This window comes from Chiloscyllium punctatum, chromosome 34 (genome assembly GCF_047496795.1).
Source record: "Chiloscyllium punctatum isolate Juve2018m chromosome 34, sChiPun1.3, whole genome shotgun sequence".
In the NCBI taxonomy this organism is placed as follows: domain Eukaryota; kingdom Metazoa; phylum Chordata; class Chondrichthyes; order Orectolobiformes; family Hemiscylliidae; genus Chiloscyllium; species Chiloscyllium punctatum.
In genome coordinates, this window is record NC_092772.1 from 12,101,776 (window position 1) to 12,122,776 (window position 21,001).

The following is a 21,001-nucleotide window of genomic DNA, read 5'->3' on the forward strand; positions in this document are numbered from 1 at the left end:
AGTCGGAAGTTTTACCTTTAAGGTCTCTTACTAAAAAAAGGGAGAAAATAACCTCTTATTTAAAAAGTGACAGCATTGTCAGGCAATTTATATGCGTGGTCCTTTACTCAGTGGGCTTCCTTTTGTTACTAATCGCATGGTCACCTGAGAGCGACAGCCACAGGTACAGACCAAGTTACAAGGATGTTTCTCATAACATCTGAAACACGCCTGTCCATGGACCATCACATGGGACATACCGGGAAGTGAACAACAGCTTGACACACCCCATTTCATTATTTCTGAGCTACACAATGCCAGCAATCGATACATTAGGGAGGCCAAAACCGAAGACCAGGGAAAGAAAGAAAGGGACAAGAGATTCACATTAAAGACAGAAACAGACAGTTAATTAACTGAAAAGATGTTGTGGAAATATGTGGAAAACGTCAGGGCAGTGGGACTAACTGGCGAAGTGAGATCTTCGAGAGTAAAATTACAAGAATGAGAACAATGAATAAAGGCATTGTCAGATCAGCTGAAATGGTTTGTTACATCAAGTTCTCAATCTGCTTCAGAGAACACCACAAACAACATTAACTGGGGCAAGGTGACAGCCCAGCATGGAGAGCTGTGCAGAGCATGCTAGTGTGTTCCTCAGTAAACTGCACTATCTGCACAGCATAGAGAGTATTGCAAACTTGACTATCATATGCTAACTATACTCGCAACAGATTTACTGCTTACAGTGGGAAGGTTTGCTCTCTCTGCGTGTGTGTGTGTTCATCAGAGACTGAGAGAGAGTGTGTGTGTGTGTGTGTGCACGCGATTGGCGTGGTTGAGTGCAAAACTCATTGTTTGAGAAGGAACGCACATGGAGGAAATTATTTCAAATACGAACAACAGGCAAGCTTTTTGTTAATCAGTAGAGAGAACGAGAGAGGTTTCATGGACAAATGAGCTAAAGTGTTTGAGAATGTTAAAATAAAGGCATTGCCAGACACAATAGCAATATCCATCGGCGTGCACATGAATGACAGATGGATGGGAGTTTGGTGTGAGGTTGAATCAGATTTGCTTCAGCAGGTTTGAAGCCCAGAGTGTCAGCAGCAGATTATTGGCTTCATTAAGACTGTATTTCATAGCTCAAGGTTCAAACAACAGATCGAATAAACCAGTGAGATATATTCTGGAGTGGTGAGTATTTCAAGTTAGAAATGTTCAGGGTATGGTGTCAAGAATCAGCTCATAGTCAAAGGGATCTCCCACAGTTGTGACCTGACTGCTTCAGCTGCAGATATTGGCCAGGAAAGGGATGGAAACAGTGGAAGGAAGTGGAGTTTGTAACCAGAAGAGTAGAAAGTGACCTCCATGCTCTTAACAGTAAAGGCAATGAGACAATGCATTGTGGTTCTCCCCTGAAACTGAATAGTTCAACATAGAGACCCGTGAGTAACACTGCCAGAGCAGCGAGGGAGACAGAAATTGAACACCTTCATTAATGTAGTTAGTAGTGGTCTGTAGAGTGAATATCTGGATTGAGAGATTGGATTGTAACAATAATAGTGGCAGGAAGTGTAGACTATATGAAATAACAATAATACACTCATGACCGGTTTATAGAAAACAAAATCTAGATAGTGACACTCACCAGGAACACCAACGATAGCCAGGAAGGGATAATAAAAGTATTGAATAATGTGAAGAGCGAAATATATCCGCGATGATAATGACATCCAATCAAATTCAGAAAGATACCAAACATAATCGGATAAGCTCCTGTATATTGTTGGAATATTCCTGTCTAATGTTCTCAGATTCTGATCCATTGTTGGAATATTTCAGTCTAATGTTCTCTGATTCTGATCCATTGTTGGAACATTCCAGTCTAATGTTCTCAGATTCTGATCTCTCCTCCCCTTCTCTCTGGATCTGCTAATCCCGATCAGTGTTGTCAGTGATGCTCCCGCTCATGTTATGGGTTGACACATTGAACGGAGCCCATTTATCATTAAAAGATTGAAACCCTCCACTGGGATAATTCGAATCCATGGAGATTGGCATTAATCACAGTCACTGAACAAACAGGCTCCGTTAACCAATTCATCACTTTTCATTTACTGGTTTTGGACGGAATGGATAAGGTTGCTGAGGGATGGACCATAAATCTTTCAATATTTTTAATCTTTTTTCCCCTTGTATATGAGAGTATTAACAGAACACTGCAGCGGTCTATATATGTTCCACTCTGTTTATGAAAATAGGCAGTTATAAAATGACAGATCTGCTGCGTAAAAAAAAAAGTCTGGTGGGCACGTTTCTAGATACCTGAAACAAAGTATGGTACTTATTGACCAGTGTGAGGCTACTCCTGGTTTTAATACCCTGTTTTCAAATCCTTTCATAACCTTGAGACAGAGCATTGCGACTGCTGCTCAGTAACAGGCCAAAGCAATTCTGTCCCTATGTGCCCCTTACAGAGGGATAGGAGAAGGCCATTCAGCCCATATTAACCTGTTGCTACTTGAAAAGGTGGAAAGTTGGAATATTGGCACATTTTGCCAACAGAACCATTCAAAACAAAGAGATTTGTCACTGCAGCTGTATCAGGTGTCACTGAGAGGGCACCTGGAGTACATTGTGTTGTTTGTGTTTCTGTAACTGAAAAGGAATGGACCTCCATCAGATACAGTTGACCGGCTGCTCGTAATCCACAGGTTGCTGTGTCTCGGATCTGTTACACAGGGACAGGAGGAGGCCATGCAGCCTCTCGAGTGTGTTTAGAAGAACTGGAGGAGGCCATTAAGCCTCTTGGGTCTATTACAGAGGGACAGCATTTCCAGTGTAATACAGAGGGACAGGAGGAGCCTATTCAGTCTCTCGAGCCCGTTATAGAGGCACAGGAAGTGTTTATTTAACTTTCAAGTTTGTTATGCATAAATATTAGTTTTAAATTAATTATGGAATCGGAAATACTTGATGTCAACATTAAAGTTCTAACTTTGAACAAGGCCAATTTTGAAAGTGTTAGGTGAGCCCTGTGAAAGGCTGATTGGAATACCCTATTCACAGGTAAAGGGATGGTTGCAAAATGCGAGGCCATCAAAATTTGGTTTCAGAGAGTCCAGAGCAAACGTGTTCCTATTAGTGAGAGGGGCAAGGCTGGTGGGTGCAGGGAGTGCTGGATGGCTAGATATATTGATGTTATGGTCAAGGTAAGGAAGGAGGCATATGTCCGGTAAACAGAGCTGAGATCAAGTGAATCCCGAGAGGTGCATAAGGGCAGCAAGTGTATCATCAATCGGGAAATCGGGCCAGAAAAATGTGGATAAGAGATTGCTTTGGAAATTGGGTTAATGAGGCATTGAAGATATTCTACAAATCCTTTAATGGCAAAAGATTAACTCGGGAGACAATCGGGCCCCTTAAGGATCAGGAAGGCTACCTATTTATGGAACCACAACAAATTTGAGGGATACGAAACAAGTATTTCTCCTCAGTATTTAATGTGGAGGACGTTACAAGAACGAGAGAATGAAGAAATATGCAATGATACCTTGAAAAGTGTCTATATTACAAGGAGGTGTTGGACATTTTAAAACACATAAAGGTGAACTAATCCCTGGGACCTGATCAGTTGTATCCCAGATGTTTGCGGGAAGCTAGGAAATAGATTGCTTATGCATTTTGCTGATATATTTGTAACATTGATTTTCACAGGTGAGGTGTCAAAAGACTGGAGGGCTGCTAACATAGCGCAATTATTTAAGAAAGTAAAGAAAAAACAGGTAACTCTAGATTGGTGAGCATGACGTCAATGGTGACTAAATTGTTGGAGGAGATTTCGAGGAAAAAGATCGATATGTATTTGGAAAGACAAGGACTGAAGAGGGCTTTGTACAATTGAAATTACGTCTCACTGACTCGGTGAAATTTTTTGAGGAAGTGATGAAGATGATTGATGAAGGCAGGAGAGTGGATGTTGTCTTTATGGAATTCAGTAAGAAAACCAAAATGTTCTACATGGTAGACTGGTTAGCAAGGTCAGACTGCCTGGGATCCAGGGAGAACTCGCCATTTAGGTCCAAACTTTTCTTGAATATTGGAGACAGGGCGTGACAGTGACATTTGTTCATTAAACTTGGAGACCTGTGACCAGTGGCGTGTCGCAAAGATCAATAGTGGGTCCACTGCCTTTTGTCACTGATACAAATCATTTACATTCGAGTATATGAAGTATGGTCAGTAAGTTTGTAGATAATACCAGATTTGGTGGTGTCGTCGACAGTGATGAATGATCTCTCAGACTATAATGGGACTTTGTTTAGGTGAACCGAGGAGTGGCAGATAGAGTTTATTTTAGTTAAATGTGAGGTGTAGCATTTTGGCAAGACATATCAAGGCAAGACATGTAGGTAGGGTCCTGTGGAAAGCTGCCAATCAAGGAGAATTCCATAGAAGTTATCGAATCCCTACAGTGAGGAAACAAACGTTTCGGCCCATCGAGGCCACACCGACCCTCTAAACAGTATCCCACTAGACAAACCCCTACCCTATCCCTCTGAGCCTGCATTTTCCATAGCTAATCCACCTCGCCTGCACATCCCTGGGTACTTTACGCAATTTAGCATGGCCGATCTACCCTTATCTATATATCTTTATACTGTCGGAGGAAAACATAACATCTGTAGGAAACTCATACAGACACGGGGAGAATGTGCAAACTCCACACAGGCAGTCATTCAAGGATGGAGTTAAACCCAGATCGTTGCGCTCTGAAGCAGCAATGCTAGTCACTGAGCTACTGTGTCACCTTGTGGTGCAGGTTCTCTGTTCCTTGAAAGTGCCATCACAGGTAGACAGGTAGATAAATGTCCAGCGGGGGGAGATGTGCAGACCTCACTGGTTTATTCATATATAAACACAGGTTGTTCCAGTTTTCGGAAACACTGTGTTAGATCAGTGTGGGGAAACTTGCTGGAAGTGACAGGATGTGCAGCTCCCATCCAGTTACAGCACCATATCTCCACTGTACCTTGACAAGTTTTGATGCAGATGTGAAAATCATTGCAAGGGAGAGATGTAAATGGAAACAGTTGAAACACCAATAGTTCTGATTAAGGCGAGTATCCCACAAGTATTTAAAGATGAAATAACTGAGATATTATCCGATGAGGTTCTGTGAATGGTACAAGGAAGGAAGAGGGGGTTAGTGATGTTATAGTGGTTGCACGATAAGCCTCAAAATCATCAATGGGAATTAGAGGAACAAATATGCAGGGAAGCTGGTGAGAGTAGCAGGAGCATTAGGATTGTTATAATAGGTGATTTAAATTTTTCTAACATAGACGGGGACATGCAGATGGTTAAGAACTTCGATGGAACGTAGTTTCTTAGGTTTGTTCAAAAAAGTTTCCCCAAGCAGTATATAAAGGGTCCTACACGGGAATGGACACACTCGACCTACTGTTGGGAAATAGGGATGAATAGGTGACGGTGGTAAAGTGGGGGAGATTTTTGGGAAAAGTGACTGGCGTTGTATTAATTTTAAAATAGTTATGGGAGGGACAAAATTGATCCACAGATTCAAGTTCTAAATTGGGGCAAGGCGTATTTTGTTGGAATTAGACAGAGGATTGCAGGGGTTAATTGGAGTAGTTTGTTTTCAGGGAAAAGGATATTGGGCACGAGGGAGGGTTGTAAAAGTTAGATAGCTCGAGTTCAAGGTTTATATATTCCTGTGAGGGTGAAGGGAAAGTGAGGGTGGAAGAGAAAACCCTGGATGACAAGAGATATTGAGGCTCTGACCAACAAAAAGGAGGCGTGGTTCAGGTACAGGCAGCTGGGATCAAGGGAATCTCTGGAGGTACACAGGGGATACAGGAGTTTACTGAAGCGGAAATCAGGAAGGCAAAAAGGGAGCATGAGATAGCCTTGGCTGAGAAGATTAGGGTGAAACCAAGTTCACAAAAGGAAAGAAAAAGAACAACTAGAGAGAGAATAGGATGCCTTAAAAACCAAAGTAGGCACGCATGTGTAAAACTACAAGAGATGGTTGAGGTCCTCAATTTCCCCTCTGTGTTTACCATGAAGAAAGACATGAAGACTTGTGACCTTTGGGAGGTTAATTGTCATATCTTGGTACTGTCGAAATCACAGTAGAGGTGCTGCTGGACATATTAGAATGCACAAAGTCAGATAAATCTCTTTGTCCTGACCAGATATATCCAAGAGCACTGCAAGAGGTGAGAGAAGACAGACGCCAAGGTCCTGGAAGACTGGGCAGTAACAAATATATAGTGCCCTTCTTCAAGAAGGGCTGCAAATAAATGCCTGGGAAATACAGACCAGTAAGCTTCACATCTGTTTGCGGTAAACTACTTGAGAAGGTTCTGAGATACAAGATATGCATGCATTTGGAAAGACAGTGTTTGACTTGGAGCAGTCAGCATAGCTTTGTGCATGGCAGATCATGCCTTACAAATTTTATTAGGGTTTTTTAAGGAAGTGACCAGGAAAGTTGTCGAGGACAGGGCGGTCAACATAATCTATATGGATTTCAGTAAGGCCTTTACTAAGATTCCACATCAAAGGCCGCTTTAGAAGGTTACATCGCACAGACTCTAAGGTAAGCTGGCAATTTGGCGATGCAATTGCTTTGACATTATAAAGCAAATGGCTATGGTGGAGGTATGCTTGTCGGACTGGAGGCCTGTGACTAGTGGAGTGCCTCAGGGGTCTGTACTGTCTCCATTGCTGTCTGTTATCTAGATCAATGATATAGTCGAGAGTGCACAATGCAGGTTAGTAAGTTTGCAGATGGCACTAAAATAGGAGGTATTGTTTACAGTGAGGAACATTATGAGAAATTGCAGCACTACCTTGATCAGCTGGGGAAGTGGGCTGAGAAATAGCAAGTGGAGTTTAATATAGATAAATGCAACATCTTTCATTTTGGAAAGTCAAATTCAGGTGGGAGTTTAATGGTGAATGAGAGGGCCTTAAGGAGTGTAGTGGAACAAAAGGATGTTGGAAATCAGGTGCATGGTTGTCTGAATTTGATTCGCAGATATACAGGACAGTGAAGAAGGCTGTTGGCACACTGGCCTCAATCAGGGCATTGAGTATAGAAGTTGGGACGTTCTGTTGCCGTTGTACAGGATGTTGGTAAGGCTGCAGTTGGAGTATTGTGCTCAGTTTTGTTCACCTTGCCCTAGAAAGGATATTATTGAACGAGAAAGAATGTACAAGAAATTTACAAAGTTGTTTCCTGGGCTAAAGGGTCTGCGTTATAGGGAGAAGTTGGACAGGTTAGAACATATTTCTTCACAGCGTAGAAAACTGAGGGGGATTATATGGAAGTGTACCTCTTATCAAATCATGAGAACCATGCATAGGGTGAATATTTCAATTTTTTTGCAAGGTTGGGAAACCAAGGACTAGAGGACATCTGTTAATATTTGGAGAGGACAAAAATAAAAAGGAACCTGAGGGTCAACGTTTTTACACAGACTGTGTTTTGCCTTTGGACTGAGCTGCCAGTGGAAGTGGTTCAGGTGGGTACAATAACAACATTAAAAAGGTATTTGGATAAATACATGGATAGGAAAGGAGCAAGGGCAGGGAATTGGGGTGAGTGTGGATGCACATTCTCGTCGGCATCTACCAGCTGGGCCGAAGGGCCTGTTTCCATGCAGTAAATACGTGTGTTTCAGGATAAAGACAGAGAGGGACAGACTGAGAAAAAATGTTATGGAAAGATATGTTCACAGGTTTTAGAATGTTGATAGGAAGACATTTCGATAGTATCATGCAACACGGGTCAGTATTATGAAGAATTATGAGTGAATGGAATAATGCTGTGAGTTCAGGCGATGGGAAGTTTTGAATGAGCATTTGTTCTGCAACTTTGTAACTGGGAGTGAGGACAGCAGAGTCTTCGGCTCATTGAACTGTATAAAACAGTAATTTGTCTCAGTGTCATTTTCATTGAGTGTGACAGAAAGATTGTCTGTATGAAGCTGAGCTAGTTTCCTGATGCTATCCTATCGAACTCACCTCATTAAATACCACCCCACCCCACCCACCTCTCATTGAATGCCAGCCCGATTCTCCCACCCATCATGATTGGAGGTACTCACAGTCGCCAGGATTTCCCTAGATATTCCGTGTTCCCTGTCACTGGTGCCATCTTTAAAAGGCCAAGGGGCACACAGCTGAGCTTTCTCAGTTTGGAGCTGTCGTGTACAGTTTACCCCGATCATGGCAGATAGTTTGTTGACGGTGCATGGTCTGCATAGTGGATGGGCTAGTGCAGAGCGGGGCCATTGCCTTCCCAGAGGGGGCCATACCACCAGACCCACCGAGCATGGTCTGTGCTCACCACCAAATTCAGTGTAGCATCTGCGGCCTGAAGAAATGTCCAGCAAAACAGGACAAGCATCAATAACCTTCTCCGGTCTGTCAGGGTAATTGGTCTCTCTACTCCCTCACACTCACTGTATATCTGTTATAGCACGACCAAGGCTCATGCTCCACCACTCTCACTGCCGCATGCAACAGCTTCGCTCTCTCTCTCTCTCGCCTTTGCAATACCCCCCAACACAGTTAGAGAATATTCTGGAGAACACCGAATATGGAATGTTCCAGATAGTGTTCCAAATAATGCCCAGTTTCAGGAAAATGGCAGTGCCCCAGTGTTTAACCACAAAAGAGGAAGGAGTAGAGATGCACGTTTTCGAAATCACATATATTTCAAACCATGTTGAGGCCATCAGCCCTTCAAATGTGCTCTAGCATTTAATAAGTTCCCAGCTGATCTTATGCTTTTCTCAGATACAGGAGCTTTCAGTCATTCAACCCTCTGCGTTCCTGTCACTGTCCAGACGGCACTCAGGCACTTTTACCCCAATTTTCTTCAAGCGCCTGTTTGAGGGCATTTCCGATGAAACGCACTCTCCTAACAGTATATTCCATCAACTGTATACTTTCATGCAACAGTCAGCATGCTTTACACAAACCAAACAAAAATATACTCTTATTTTATGGTTATAGATATCCAATCACACTGTGTAATTCTGGTTATTTCAGTTGACTCACCATAATGATATTACAACAAAAACAACTTCTAAACACGTCTTGTTATAAAATACAATTTCGAGCAGAGAATGTTTTTACCCTTGATGGGCCCAAGGGCTTTTAATCACACTGTAAGGATTCGACTAATTCTAAATCACTCAAGTAAGACACACCCTTTGCTGCCCACAGTTTAAACCTGGAAACCATTATCCCAGGATGACAACCCGGTATACCAATTATAGGGGTAAGAAACATGGTTTTGACTATATTGCCCTCAATGTGACGCATTGTCATTCATGCTTTAACAGTATTGATAATTATTGGGTTATGACAATACTCCATAAATATTCTAATTTTGTCTAAGACCAGCAGACCAATAAGGGTCCACTTTGTCCGAGAGGGTTCAATATCTAATCCTATTGCCGCCGAGTCCTCAGCGGCCCAGGCACTAACATAGGATAAAAAAGACCTGAATTCATAACTTTTAATCTGGGAGATCTACTCCCCACAATGTGGGGTAGTTAAAATTTGGTTAGCTTGAGAGAGAGTCGCTTATGGTGCCAAATGAAAGAGTTAACCAGCCATAAAATTTCCTAAATGTCTGTCTGGGAAACATCAAAGGAAGCTTTCACACGGGTTACAATAAATGAGGAAGAACGTTCATTTTAAGAACAGCTATCCGACCTAGCCAGGATATTGGAGGTGCCTCCCTTCTTTGAAGGTCTTGTTTAATTTTTCAAACATATGGACATAGTTCATGTTAAATAAATGATCAAAAACGGATGTAATGAATATTCTGAAATAGAGAAACCTCCCTCCCACCACCCACCCCCATCCATTTAAAAGGAAAACAGGAATTACCCTCAAAATCTGGTATTTCCCTAAGACCTCTCATAGGCATGGCCTCCAACTTTGCAAAATTAATCTTAAAGCCCAAAAAGGCGAGGAGCGATTTAATGCATTGGATCACGTGAGCTGCCGAAATTGCGGGATTTGACAAAAATATAAGACCTTCATCTACAAACAACATAATCTTATGTGACTTCTATCCCAAATCTGGGGCAAGTATGTTGGGGTAATATTCCCAATTGTGCAGGATGCCAGCGAACCTAAGATTGGTTCAGGGATGGGGAAGAGATCAACCCTCTTGTGCGATATATGCGGGTTCAAGAAGAAAATGAAATCTCGACTTGTGAAGTAGAACTGCCTCCAGACATCCACCAGCTCTGATTCTGCACACAAATCCACTAATTACGTACATTATAACGAGGGTATTGGGGACCTTTGGACATTCTGTCCACCGTTGAAATATCCTCTACAATAATGTGCCACGATGCAAGATAACTTAATTTGGGAAATGCATCTACCAGGATTTTAAACGGGTGCACTGGGTGGCAATTCAAAACACTGCATTAATTCCCATAGTTCAAGGCTTTGAGGATTATGATCCTTCCATGAGTGTTTAATACAATCTAGTGATTTAAATGGAAGATTCTTACTATCCATTCTGACGTTTCCCCTACTCACAGTATTAAAAGACGCGAAATAAACCCGATCAAAGCCGCCCTGCTGTAACATCATATGTTCCTTGTCATCACGGTGCATCTCCTGCAATAGGCAACATCCACCCTCTTTGATTTTAAGACGAGAAATTACATTTTTACTCTTGACTGGCAATTCACTGCCCTTAATGTTTCAGGTACACCATTTAACCACATAATAATCCATAACACATTGCAGCAACATTTGAATTCGAGAGAGTTTCACATCGAATTACACATCGCTGAGCATTAATGATAAAACACTCAGCGACCCTAAAAACGATACAAACTATTACTACTACAACTAACAAGCTAATCACATAAAAAAAAAAATGAGCGAAACAAAATCCGAACTGCCAATGATACTTTATCTGGAAATTTACCCTGCCCATTGGGGGTGCTTACATATCCCAAAACTTTATCTTCTCCCCGCTACCAATATGGCATTCAGGGCAAATAATAACAAAAACCAGGCTTCAACTGTCCTTAGGTCGGCAGTTGTCATCACAACTACCTTTGTAACTCCCTCCAACTTGAGCCACACCTCCGACACAAGCAAAGAAAGAGAAAACAAGTAGTAATACTAATGAAGAAGTTAAAAGTGTGAACTCTACCCATCTCTGACTATAATTTAACACTGGTTAATACCAGAAAAATCCAACAACATTTCTTTAAGGGAGAAACATGATTATCTAAACATCCAGCTTTCTTTAAATTATCCACAAAGTTTTCGCTTTCTCTGGAGAATCAGACGAGTTAATTGACCCATTCAAAGCAATACAGAGCACCGCTGGAAACCTTAAGGGATACTGAATCCCGAGTTCCCTTACTCTTCTCTTGATATCATCAAAAGATTTTCTTTCCTGAATCACCGATGCTGAAAAGTCATAAAAGAACATAATCCTGGAGCTCTCGTGGATTAAAGCCATCGGAAACCACACTGAGCTTCCATCAGTCTTTGTTTATCCCTGTAACTATGTAGTCGCACAAGGACAGGGCAAAGGTGTTGGTCTGAGTATAACCACCGTGCCGTAACCCAATGAACTTCAGCTTCGAAGTGAAGGAATCACAGCAGCCAGATCAAAGCTGACCACCTGCCGTCTGGCTCAGCTGATCGACGATGTGAACATTCTTCGTCCTCTCCCTGTTCTCGAGGTGGTCATCTTGTTCAGTTAAGGTATGGACCTGTATTTCAAGGAGGAGGATCCTCTCCCGAGAGGAATTGATCGAAGTCTCTGTCAATGCAGTTCGGCACTTGACATTGTATGTTCTGTTTCCAAGGCTGTCGAGTTGCTGCTCATGTTTTTGGAGCACGTCTGAGAGCGGTTCTAGCCACAGCTGGACTTCTGTTCAGTCATGCCTTCAATCATTTCACTTAAGTTGGTGAACTCAGTGACCAAGGCCTGGTGAGTAACTGGGTCCATGGAACGAGCAGAGTGGGTTGCAGCTACAGCCTCAGGCCTGCTCAATGCTTCTGACGGGCGCACTGCATGTTGTGACTTGATCGATCCTTTCCCATGTTTTGTCATTTCCACTTGATGAAACGGGATTAGTAAAGATTCTATTGCTCTTTTTAGTGTTGAATGTTAAGTAACTGGCTGGGATGGGGTGGGTTAGAGAACCACTTTGCCTGTGCTCTGATGCAGACCCCATTAAAACAGACCTTCCAGATCGCCACCATCTGGGCTTCCCCCTTAACATTTTATCGATATTACCATTTGGTTTTGAATTATATTCCTGGATGTTCTGGAGCAGTGTCATTTGGTACCACTGTCTACATTTACCCCCATACCGCATATTACTGCCAATCCCTGATAATCCTCGACACCGTTGTTATTTATGAACCTTCTGTCTGTTCCTCAAAATTATTCAATATCTCTGCCTCCAATGCTCTGTGGGGAAAAGAGTTACAAAGAACCACAACACTGAGACAAAAAAAAATAAAACTCAAGATCTGAGTGTGAGATTATTTTTTCTTTGTCTCCTTCTCTGAGAAAGAATATAATTACGTTAGAAGCAGTTCGGCGATGTTTCACTTCACGCATTCCAGGAATGAGTACCTTATATTATGAAGGATTTAACAGGTCACACTTGGAAAGAGAGATGATCTTATTGAAACGTACAAGACCTAGATGAGAGTGGATCAGATAGATACCCACTGGGTATAGACCAAATTTCTTGCCATTTTCACAGAATCTCTACAGTGTGGAAGCAGGGCATCCCATCCATCACTCCACACTGACCCGCCAAACAGCATCCACCGGACCTGCCCCCCTACCCTATTCAAGTAATCCTGCATTTCCCATGACTAACCTACCTAACCTACACATCCCTGGGCATGAAGGGCAATTTAGCATGGCCAATCCACTCTAAGCTGCGGATCTTTGGACTGTTGGAGCATTGGGAGGAAACCCACACAGAAATCTGCAGAGAGAATGCTCAAACTCCACACATAGCGTCGCCTGAGGTTATATTGAACGCAGCTCCTCGATGATGGGACGGAGCAGTGCTAACCAGATATCCACCATGCACATCCGTCAGTTCTATTAGTTATTTGTGGCTGACTAAAGAAATCTGCCTGACTTGTGCCTGTCACTGAACCTGATGCAGTCTGAGAACTTTATGATCGGCCATATCACCAACCTGGTTACATTTAAAGTTTACTAGGAGAATAGTTCATCAACTTTGCTAACACCTTCCACCCGACCTCAAATTTACCTGGACAGTCTCAGACACCTCTCTCCCCTTCCTAGACCTCTCCATTTCTATCTCAGATGACCGACTAAACATGAATGTTTACTATAAACCGAATGACACCCACAGCTACCTAGATTACACCTCCTCCCACCCTGCCCCCTGTAAAAATGCCATCGCATGTTCCTAATTCCTTTGCCTCCGCTGCATCTGCTCCCAGGGAGACCAATTCCAATACTGAATAACCCAGATGGCCTCCTTCTTCAAAGACCGCAATTTCTCCTCCGACGTGGTTGGCGATGCTCTCCACCGCATCTCCTCCACATCCCGCTCCTCCGCCCGTGAACCCCGTCCCTCCAATCACCAAAAGGACAGAACCCCACTGGTCCTCACCTCCCACCCCACCAACCTCCATGTCCAACGTATCATCCTTCGTCATTTCCGCCACCTCCAAACAAACCCCACCACCAAGGATATATTTCCTTCCCCACTCCTATCAGTGTTCTGGAAAGACCACTCCCTCCGCGACTCCCTCGTCAGATCCACACCCCCCACCAACCCAACCACCACTCCCGGCACCTTCCCGTGTAACTGCAAGAAATGCAAAACATGCGCACACGCCTCCCCCCTCACTTCCCTCCAAGGCCCCAAGGGATCCTTCCATATCCGTCAGAAATTCACCTGCACCTCCACACACATCATTTACTGCATCCGCTGCACCCAATATGGCCTCCTCTAAATTGGGGAGACAGGCCGCCAACTTGCAGAACGTTTCAGAGAAAACTTCTGGGACACCTGCACCAACCAACTCAACCGCAGTGTGGCTGAACACTTTAAATACCCCTTTCACTCTGCCAAAGACATGCAGGTCCTTGGCGTCCTCCATCACAAGACAGTGGCAACACGACGCCTGGAGGAAGAGCACCTCATCTTCCGCCTAGGAACCTTCCAACCACAAGGGATGAATGCAGATTTCTCCAGCTTCTTCATTTCCCCTCTCCCCACCTTTTCCCAGTCCCTCAGACTCAGCACCGCCTTCTTGAGCTACAATCATCTTCCCGACCTCTCCACCCCACCCCTCTCCAGCCTATCACCTTCACTTTAACTTCCTTCCACCTATCGTATTCCCAACGCCCCTCCCCACAAGTCCCTCCTCCCTACCTTTTATCGTAGCCTGCTTGGCACACCCTCCTCATTGCTGAAGAAGGGCATATGCTCGAAATGTTCATTCTCCTGCTCCTTTGATGCTGCCTGGCCTGCTGCGCTTTTCCAGCAACACATTTTTAAGCTAAATTTTAAATTTGTTGGGAGCAGTGGAGGAGTGGGATAAAAATGAAACAGTGACACCCTCCAACCTCAGTCAAAGCAGGAATTCGGTGAAATTCACCAAGTGGGAATTTATTCCAGTGGAAATTCTCTTTTCCCGAAGTTTGGGATGGCTGAATCTTTATACTATATCGAGGCTGGCTTCGATATAATATAAAATGATTTTCCGCAAACAGGTGCATCAGGGATAGTGGTGCATCGGGAGCAAAGTGCAGCTGGGAACACAATGAGATGAACCACAATCTTATTTACTGGTGGAGTAGTGTCAATGGGCTGAATGGCCCACTCAGGTCCCTCAGCGCCATGTTCTGATGTTACGTTCAACCCTTCGGACCTGCTACACAAAGGCACATCGAGGCCACTCCGATGGTGAGATGTAGTTTTGGAAAACTACTTGCAAAATTCAGGCTGGGTCAGGAGCCCACCGCCAACCCCAAGCTTTCTTTTAGGCTTACCCACTCTGTAACCTCTGCTCCAGATGTGGGTCATGTTACAGACTTAAATACGCTGGGTATACAGCCCCTATACCCCACCTACAGTTAACTGAAACAAATCATCTGTTGTCCCTGAATGCAACATTGTGCAACATGACTTCCAGGAAAATAACCTGTTCGTTTCCAATAGCGTAACATGTGAAATTAATAAATAGGAACAGAAGTAGGTCATTCGCCCCCTCAAGCTAGCCCTGTCATAAAATAATAACGTGGCTGATCTACTCCAGGGCCCAACTCCACTTTCATGCTGACTCCTGTATCTCTCGACATTTCTCTGGGTTAGGGAATTCCAGATATTCACTACCTTCTGAGAGAAGGCATCACTTTGCATCTCAGATTGAAATCGATGTTCCTTATTCGGTATCTGTATCCTCGAGTTCGACATTCTGCCCAGGAATGGGAGCAACTTCTCACCATCTACCTTCTCAAGCCCGCTTTGTATCTTGTATATTTCAACAGTATCACTCTTCATTCATTTAAACCCCAATGAATAATCACCTCACCATTATAGAGATTCTGAATAACTCAACCCTTTCATCTCTGGAAGCCGGTTAATGATCCAACCTAGTTACTTGCTGCATCAGCATGCTGACGTTATGTTTCATACTCAGGAAGACTCCAATCACTTTGTACTCCTCCTTTTCTGGAAGTCCTCTCCATTAAATAACAGCCAGCCTTTTGGTTCTCAGTGTCTTACTGGTGGAGTAGTGTCAATGGGCTGAATGGAAGGGTTGCCGCATCAGAAACCAGAGTAGGTCACTGAATACAGGGCTGATGGGTGAATGGGTCTCGGTGTGAACTGGGGGACAGTCAGTAGAATTGAACTTTAGATATTGCAGCTAACTCGGATGTATATTGCACTCAGCTCCCTACTTCAGGCTGTCAGTATAGATTGCAATAACTGATGCCATCGGACTGATATGTGTGGTGCTCCAGCAGATACACCTTTATCATAAAGATCCATTAATCCTGACTCTCCGATTTCTATGTGTTAACCAGTCATCATCGTATGTTAATACATTATCTGTCATCCTACAAGCTTCTGGTTTGAGTAAGATCTTTTATTTTGTAATACCCTGCGGAAAATCTCTGAAAAGCCTCTTTCTACTAGATCCCCTTTATCAAGTCCGCTTGTTATATTTCCAGGCATCTCCAGAAAACTTTGCATGATCTTACAGGGCAAAATATAATTTCCTTTTCACAAACCCGCACTGACACTGCGTGAAGCTTTTCTTAATGTCCATGCTGGCCAGGTTTTCCAATCTAAACTAGCCCCATCTGCTTTCATTTGGCCCATAGGCCTCTAAATGTTTCCCATTTGTATGTTTGTCCAAATGAGTTTTAAATCTTATAGCTGTACTGGCATCGACCACTCTTCCTCTGAAAGCTCATTCTATACCCGTACCACTCTGTATAAAAACACTGCCTCTGCGTCCCTTTTAAATCTTCCCCCTTTCACCTTAAACCTATGCCTTCTATGGTTGAACTCTCCCCTCCTGTGGAAAAGCCCTTGGCTATTCACCCGATGCGTACCTCTCTTGATTTCATAAACTTCTATAATGTCAGCCCACAACCTTCTACACTCCATCTGATACTAACGTCAAGAACAAGCATTTAAAGATAAGCGCTGCAAATTTGAAACTATATTAAACATGACAGTAAAATAATACTCAGTCAAAACTTCATACTATTATTTGTTTTTCTCCTTATTACAATACTGAGGCAGCATGAAACGCTTATTTAGTGCCAATAACAAGTCACGCACCTGAATTTATTTGTCTAACGGGGGTGATGATCTCGACAATGAAAACGTATCTATGGCCAGATCGATATAATAAAACATAGTCAACATTCCCCCTCCTGGCCTCCCAAAGACCTTGTGTGCTTGTGTCTTCCTTATCTTGCACTCAATAGAGAGAACCCCTTTCCCCATCGCATCTTAATTTAAACTCATTTCACAGAATCTTCTTTTATCTTTTGCCACACCCTCTTTCCCCTGTCACCCATTCCCCAACTCTGGCTAGGGATTTAAAGCACATTTTCCAATCATTTTGAGCTCTGAAGAAGTGTCACACTAGACTTGAAACACTAATTCTGTTTCTCTGTCCCTGCAGATGCTGACAGACCTGCTGAGTTTCTCCAGAAATGAATAGCGGCACAGAACATATTTTCAATTACAAAATAAGGATCGATACTGGAAATAAAAATATCAAAAATTGCTAGAGAAACCGGGAGCTTTTTAGAGGGTCACTGGACCTGAAAGTTTATATCTGCATTCACTCCATACAATGCTGCAACATCTTCAGCAATTTCTGTTTTTGAACACTTTCCAACGACGAACGTCAAAGATGCCCAAACATCCTGTCGAACATGGAGCACCGTACACTGGGAACTGAACAATAACACATGGTGACAAGTTCCTTAACTCTGGAACTGAATAAGGCTGGCATCACTGACACTGCAGTGCTCTGAATTATGGTCAGGGAGAAAAACAGAGGGAAACACATTCACTTCAAATACAGAAGATGGCATTACTGAAAGGAAAAGATTTAGATTAGTACCTAAAATTGATTGAGTTAAAGTAACAAATTGGAGGCGTGGCACCAAGGAAAGAATTTCAGCAGAATGAGAATATGAAAATGGAAGGGTTGCCGCATCAGAAACCAGAGTAGGTCACTGAATACAGGGCTGATGGGTGAATGTGGCTCGGTGTGAACTGGGGGACAGTCAGTAGAATTGAATTGGAGATATTGCAGCTAAAACTGGGTTATCATCTGATGCTGTAGGTCACAGCAGCAACAGCAGAAGCAGAATTGTATTCAATTACAATCTGTAACCTTTCCCCCAGGATAATATCTCAGTCCACCATTACCCTCAAGCCAATCTATAGTTCAGTGACGAATGTGGGTGAACATGCCAGGGTCACCATGTGTACCTTTATATGATGAAAACCCATTAAAGCTACCGCAATTGGCTGGTTTCTCTCAACACAGCAGAACTAATATCTGGTACAGAGGCAGAAATTATACCACGAGTAACAAATCAGATCGAAGCACTGTCATCCTGCCAAATCCAAGCATGAATGTCGACGGACCATTAAACAACTTACTGGGGGAGAGGACTCCACAAATATCCCCATCCTAAATAGTGGAACATTCCTGTATATCAGTGTAAAAGTCAAGTATGTGGTGTCTGCACTATCCTCAGCCAGACGTGTTGAGTGGATGATCCAACTTACCCTATCATGATGCCCACAGAATCACAGATGGCAGTCTTCAACCAATTCGATCCGCTCCACGTGACATGAAGAAACCGCTGAACATAGTAGATACAACAAAGGCAATGGGCCCTGACCCCATTCCTGCAATGGGACTGAAGACCTGTGCGGTACAATAAGCCGTGTCACTGGGGAAACTGTTTCATTCGAGCTCCAACTCTGACATCTCCCTGGCAACGTGGAAAATTACTCAGCTATGTCCAGTTCCCTAAGAGGGGAATAAATACAATCTGACCAATTACCACCCCATCAATCCCATCACGACAGTCAAATTGGTGGGAGTTCTATTTGACAGAGCTGTCAAGTAGCACAGAAATAACCAGCTCAGTGTGGTTTCAGATAGGTCTCCATGTGGAGATGGTGCGGTCGTGGAATTGTCATTGGATTACTAATACAGACCAGGCTCATGCTCGGGCAGCTGGTGGAAGATAAAAACAATTATTAACATATCAAGATCTAAAATCTGGTTCAGTAACAATGAGTCCATCGATCTCCTTACCCAATGTACGTTCAGGAAGTGAATCTCCATGTTTTTCTGGTCTGTCCTAATAGTGACTCCAGACACACAGCCATGTGATAAACTCTTCAATAGTCTCTAAAACGGCCAAGCAAGAGACTCAATTGTATCAACTGCTCCGAGCTCTTAAAGGATATACCCGGAGAGAACACCTGGCTCCAACTTTGGTGTCGGAAAAGGGAACGGGAAAAATCGTCCTGTTGACCCTGCAGAGACCTCCGTCCTAACGTCTGACGGTTTGTGACAACACTGACTGAGCTTTCCCACAAACTGTACAGGAACTTCGGGAAATGAGTACGTCACACAACACATCGAGCCTTCTCTGTGCAAGTTAATGGTCGAACATCTCCTTAATGCAGTTTTACCCATACAATATTCATATGCCTTAATATGTTTAAACATTGTGAAATATAAAGTGAGAACTGCTGTAGTCCCTTCAGCCCATCAATTTTGCTCCTCTATTCAATATACAGGCAGTTCTCAGATAACGCGTGTTGATTAAATACAATTTGGTTGCACTGTAATTTGTGAACCTTTTTCCATAAAGTGAACTCCCGCTCATTGTGACGCAATTCCTTGCCGGGAACCATCTGAACAGCAAAACCCAGCCTCAGGATCCTCTGTCTGCAAAATGTACAACAATGTGTTCAGCTAAAACAGGAATACAATCCGCTCGGGAAGCCTTGAAAATGAGCCTGAAATGGGGAATTGTAGTATCCATTTAGAAACAACTTTATTTCAAACTGTGGGGAGAATCTTGAGGAGAACTGAAATTTCCCCATCGACATCACGTGATCAGTCAGCCTCACGCGCTTTCTGGTGAAGAGTGTGGTGAAAGGTACACTGCTGTAGTCAGTGACCTGTATTTTGAAAGTGTTACATTTACAGCACTGTTTTATTACAATATGGGACTTAAAGATTTATTTAGACTGACAGCAGAAGTAGTTGAGGCGTGTACATTCACAAAATTTAAAATACATTTGGACAACTACACAGGTCAGAAAGGATTAGAAGGATACAGGGAAATGGCAGGGAAATGGGGTTAGTGTGAATGGACATTTTGTTCAGAATGGACCAGTTTGGGCCGAATGGCCTGTCTCCGTGATGTCAGACTCTATGGGTCTAACAATCATTGTTCTCCTACTGAATGTGATATTGTATTTTCCCAATTCACTGGAATGAAGTTGACCCTCTAACCTCTGGGCTTCAATGATGTTTGACCAGAATGTTCAAACATTCCACATTGAATGCAGACGCCATGTAAAATACAACATATTAATGTCACTATTCCTCCAAAGCTGCTTCAGAGCAAGGTTAGTAATTAGTCCTTCCGACCACACAATAGACAATAGACAACAGACAATAGACAATAGGTGCAGGAGTAGGCCATTCTGCCCTTCGAGCCTGCACCACCATTCAATATGATCATGGCTGATTATCCTTAATCAGTATCACACAACACCAAATCCGAAATAATCTGCTCTCTAGTTTGGTTCACAATTTACTCTTCAACCTACCTGATATACACTAAAGGAATTTATTTTTCACAACATTAGCAGTCACTTAGTTAACTCAGTTTCGATGCAACTTTACACCATCCATTATTACTGCAGACCCCACGAGTATTTGTTACTCATTCACAGAATGAGGGCTCAGCTGGATAATCAGTATTTACTGGCCATGCCAGACGGCAGTTAAGAGTCAACAGCGTTGCCTTGGATCTGGAGTGACATGCAGGTCAGTCCAGATAAGAACAGCCGTTTCCTTCCCTAAAGGACATTAGTGAACCAGATGAGTTTTTCAAACAATCAGGAATGGATTCCTGATCATCATAAACCCTTGATTCCAGATACTTATTGAATTCAAATTCCACAATCTGCCATGGCAGGATTTGAAACCATGTCCCCAGAAAATTACCTGGGTCTCTGGGTTAACAGCCCAGTGATAATATCAGTATGTCATAGCTTCCCTTTGCATATAGTTGCATATATAATTTCCAGAGCATATGATGCAAAATATTTGCGCGACAGTTTTGGTTCAGATATATAACACAACAAGTTTGGTTCTCCTTGCTATTTGTAAGACCCACCGAAAC